Consider the following 4,993-nt stretch of genomic DNA (forward strand, 5'->3'; position numbering starts at 1 on the left):
TTTGATCCCTGCTCCCAGGGCTCTGCCGGGCAGGGAGGCAGAGGCAGGTGTGGGGGATGAGCGCTGGAAGCAGGAACAGCATCCGGAAGGATGTGCTGGTGCTGCGCAGGATGTGTTGCTTTAATCACCAGCACATCACATGTGCCAGTCTGCTGTCACACAAGTGCTTGGGATGCACTTCCTTTGCGGGATCAAGAACTTAAGGGTGGCCTGGGTGAGACCAATTTCTCACTCGAGCACAAGGAACTCTCATGGCACAGTTACCAAAACCTGAGGGGTTTATTCATTTCAATAAATACTGTAGAAGTGCCTGTAAGATAAAATGGTCTTGTTTGATTTGTAAATAGCCTGGACACACATGCATGGTCTAAAAACCAGAGACACACCAGGCTGGCCACTGTTCATCTCACAGACTCCCACGGGAGAAACTATCCATGAGTCCCCCTGCCAGACCCCCAGGCAAAGGTTTGAGAAAGCAGATGGGCCTTCCACTGTGCCCTGGAGGTCGGTGGACGTTGCCGGCTCTGCGAGGCCACTGGGAGAAGTAAATTCCTGAGCCGAGGATGTTTCGCAGAGAAAGCAGAGCTTACACTCTCCAGATGTTCCAGTTCAGGGTGTGTCAGCAAGAGCTCTCTGGCTGGACTCAGCTGTCAAGATAGTGCTTAGAGGAGGGGAGAGGAAATTCCTCAAGCAGCCTCAGCCTGAGCTGTGCTGTTTCACTGGTCCAGACCGGTGGTCTTGGACTCAACAGTGTCAGAACCTGGAAACAAACATGGAATGCACTGGCTGTGCATTTCATCAGGAGCCTCTCTGTCAACAGTGCAGCTCATACACCTTATTCCTGGGTAGTTCTTTTGTAAATTATCTGAACGTTTTTCCTACGGGATGAGTTGATTTTTCGCTCAGTACTGGTTTTGTTTTCCTTCCCAAAGCTTGGGGATGCACTGTGCAAAGCCTTCCTCCCACAGCTCCTTTGCTTCCCACCGTGTTTTAGTCCACAACAGAATCTTTCACCATTGTACAGTTCCCTTTCCAAACTGCTACAGCCTCAAATCCCTGCTCCTGCCTTGGGTGCTGAGCAGTAACTCCAGAAGTTGCCCTCAACTCCCTCTCCAAGCTCCCTTGGGATACTCCAAACCAGCCTATCTCAACAATACTTGCTGCGTGCTCAAAGGAATGTTTGCTCTCGTTTATTTTCCATTTCTCTCCAGGTTATTCTTCTTTCTTGCTTATTTTTGAGTCTCAGAAATGTTACCAACAAGCTCCTATCACATTGGTTCAAAGAGCACAAAGGAGGAGAAGCTCTGGGACAAGTGATGGTTTAGACTATTTGCCCTTGACTCCAACTTCCCTGAAAGAAAAGAAGAAGAGAAGAGAAGGGAAGAGAAGAGGAGAGAAGAGAAGAGAAGAGAAGAGAAGAGAAGAGAAGAGAAGAGAAGAGAAGAGAAGAGAAGAGAAGAGAAGAGAAGAGAAGAGAAGAGAAGAGAAGAGAAGAGAAGAGAAGAGAAGAGAAGAGAAGAGAAGAGAAGAGAAAAGAGAAGAGAAGGAAAAGAGAAAAGAGAGAAAAGAGAAAAGGAAAAGTTGATGAAATATTATTTTCCATGACTTTTGTTGCTCTTTCTCTTACTGGTGCCCTCAGAACAGAGATGGGTTTGTTGCCCCCAGCTCCCACTGTGGGCTCTGGTCTCAGTGATGCCACGGGAGGAGTTGCTTCAAACACCCAGGGAGAGAGAGGTTTCAGTCAATACATCCTTGTAAATCCTTTGATGGAAAACTGGAAGAGAGTTCCTGATGGATCCAAATACAGTTTTTAAATATTTCAGTGGTAGACTTTCTAGAGAAATGGAGAGAAAAAGGAGAAGAAAAAACCACTCAGCTAAAAATCTAGTTCTGGGTTTGCATATTTACATGATTACAGAATCACTCAAAGACGTGTTTGAATATCAGGTTGATTATCACAAAAACCCAGTCGGTTATTTATTTCTGCACCTGCTTCTGTAGCAATCACATACTTTCTCCCTTGAATCAGCACCGATCCACCTGGCTGCTGAACACAAAGTAACCATGAAATATTTGGCAGGGATGAGGAATTACTCATGAAAACTCTGGCTTCGACAGCACTTTCAGACCCTGCTGCTCCCTGTCTGCTCTGAAATGGCCAAAAGAGATAACATGAGTCAGGCACTGGGCGGGGATTTCTGCCTATCACAAACAACATCTTAGTCCATTTAAAACAGGCCCCACACCTAAGGAAAAACAAGAAGCCCCGAAGAAAAAAAGGCTGCTAAACAATCGGAGTGTTCCGCACTCCTGGAACCCCAGCTGGAAAACTGCAACTCCCCAGTTCAAGGAGTAAGTTGGGAAAACGAAGAAAATTCAGAAAAGAGCTATGAGAGTGAAGAAGGACTTAAATAATACACTTTATAGTGGAGGAACTTGGTCCTTTTAAGCCTAACAAAGGGAGGGGGGCGACTGCTCCCAGTCTGTGTGTCTGAGTTTGAACACAGGCTTGCAGACGAGGCTATAATGAGATCCAGGGGCTGGGAGCTGAAGCCAGACAAATTCAAGCTACAAAATAAGACACATATTTTTAACAGTGAGGGTAATTAACCACCACAGCAACCCAGCGAGGCATTATGGCAAAGTCTCCTTCTTTGGAATTCTCTAAATCAAAGTCAGATGTTTTTTTTCTAGAGAGGCCGCCGTATTCCAGGCAGGAAGAAGCCTGGAGCTGGGTGTCAGGCAGGAAGGCGGGCCAGAGCATCACAGTGGCCCATCTGGCAGCACGAGCCATCAGCTTGAATTATTCCTCTGTAAAGGAGCCAGATTCTGCCGGGAGAATCCAGAGAAAGTTTTGCTGTTGGAATTGCCCATTTACTGTGCTGAGGGTTTTTATTTCACGTGGGTTTCTCACCTTTGGTGAGATCAATCTCTGCCCACACTTTTATTTTGTGTCCTTGAGCATTCTCCTGCTTGCAGCAGGTGAGGACGAGCTCTTGGCACGTGGGGCCTGCTCCTGTCGCTGTTCCCTTGGGATGCACTCCCTGCTCCCAGACAACACCCGGCAGCTCAGTGTGCAAGGCAGTGTCAGAGGGAAGAGCAGGCAGGAGAAGGCTGGTTGAGCATGGTTATATCACCAACCTGCAGCTGGCACTGATTCCTGCACATTAATTTCATATCTGGAGAGAGGGTCGTGCAGATTGCTGGCGGTGGTTTGGTCTCATAGCAACAGCAGCAGCACGAGTGCAGAAACCCAGATGTTGCCAGGCCAGAGAGCCACAGCCAGCTCTCAGGAGGCAAGAGAGGACAAATCCATCCTGGGTGTGCAGGGGAGCAGGAGAACCTCGAGACAACGCTGCTCTTGCTAACAGGAAATTAAAACTTAAAACCTGGAGAAAGCCAAATGGCTTCTCTGCGTCCACGGAGTGCGGGGATGTGGCACTGCTGAGGCACCTCCAGCCCTGGGGGCAGTTTTGGGCCCTTCCCAACAAGAAGGACATTGAGGGGCTGGTGCCCAGTGACACACTGTCAGGAATTCAGGCTTTCACCAAACAGTCTGTTGCTTTTCTTCAGGAAAACACAGGGCTTCCATCTGCAGGGCACGAGCCAGCGCCAACTCCACACACACACCACTGGATTTGGGGGGGGAGGGTGTAAGTCAAAACAACCTACAACCTACTGATGTTCCATGTCCTCTTGCTCTGCAATGGGCTGCTTAAAATCCTCTCCCTGTTTCATAAACACCAATCTCCCAGGACCTCGGGCTGGGCAGTGACTTCTCCAGAGCTGTGCCACCCTACCTCATCCTACAGAGGGGTTGCCATGGCCAGGCAGCGATGCCAGGACGCTGCAGGATGGCTACAAAAAGCAACCAGGTCTCTGGACTCACAGTCCCTTACACTCAGATCTCAGTTAAATGCAGCTCAGGCTCTTGCAACACCCCTCTCTTTGTGGTGCTCAGGTGTTTTATAGAAGCACAGGAAAGGTACCCATCGCACAACTCATTTTCTCTAAGTAAGAGAAGATTCACGCAGGCATGGTAATGTTTATTTTGGCAGGGTCTGCTTTACTAAATATTTATATTTTAAATGGTGGTATCTGTACCTTGCCAAAAACCAAAACCAAACCAAAACCAAACAACAAAACAAAAAAAACCCCAAACCCTAAAGACATCCGCAAAAAATCCCCCCGCGAGGCAAAACAAAACAAAACAAAACAAAACCATAAAAAAACCCCAAAACACACAAAAAACCCCACTAACCCCGAACCGGTGAGTTTTGCAAATGAAGCATCTCTTTCATCTCCTGCCAGTGGTCAAGTGTTTGATGTTGGCATACAGCTGACACCGGAGCTGTTTCCCAAATGCTTTCCCTTCCCAGACTCTTGGGTCCACTGTTCAGATCTCACAAGGCCTTTGGATTTCTTAGGAACTTAGGATTAGGGACTTTCCTTCCAGGACCTGAGGGGAGCCCACAAGAAGGATGGAGAGAGACTATTTACAAGGGCCTGGAGTGACAGGGAAGGGGGAATGGCTTCAAACGAAAGAGGGCAGGGTTAGATTGGATGTTGGGAAGAAATTCTTTCCTGTGAGGGTGGTGAGGGGCTGTCAAAGGGTGCCTGGAGAAGCTGTGGCTGCCCCATCCCTGGAAGTGTCCAAGGCCAGGTTGGATGGGGCTCAGACAACCTGGGATAGTGGAAGGTGTCCATGGCATGGGGGTGGGACCCAATGATCCTAAAGGTCCCTTCCAACCCATGCCATTCTATGATTTGGATGGGGCTCTTCAAAGATTGGCCTGGGGGTTTGATAAGGCTTCATTCGATCTTGAATCACAACAATGATCATCAGATCCAGGGGATGAACCATCCTCTGCAAGAATCCTCCTGCATGGAATGCAGAAAATAATCTGATTTGTAGCCGTGGTGCAATATGCAAGTGTGTGGGGGGCTTAAAAATATATATATATATATATATGTATGTATAAATAATTAATTT

Source organism: Myiozetetes cayanensis, unplaced genomic scaffold (assembly GCF_022539395.1).
Source record: "Myiozetetes cayanensis isolate MyiCay16 unplaced genomic scaffold, myiCay2020 scf5-8, whole genome shotgun sequence".
Classification (NCBI taxonomy): domain Eukaryota; kingdom Metazoa; phylum Chordata; class Aves; order Passeriformes; family Tyrannidae; genus Myiozetetes; species Myiozetetes cayanensis.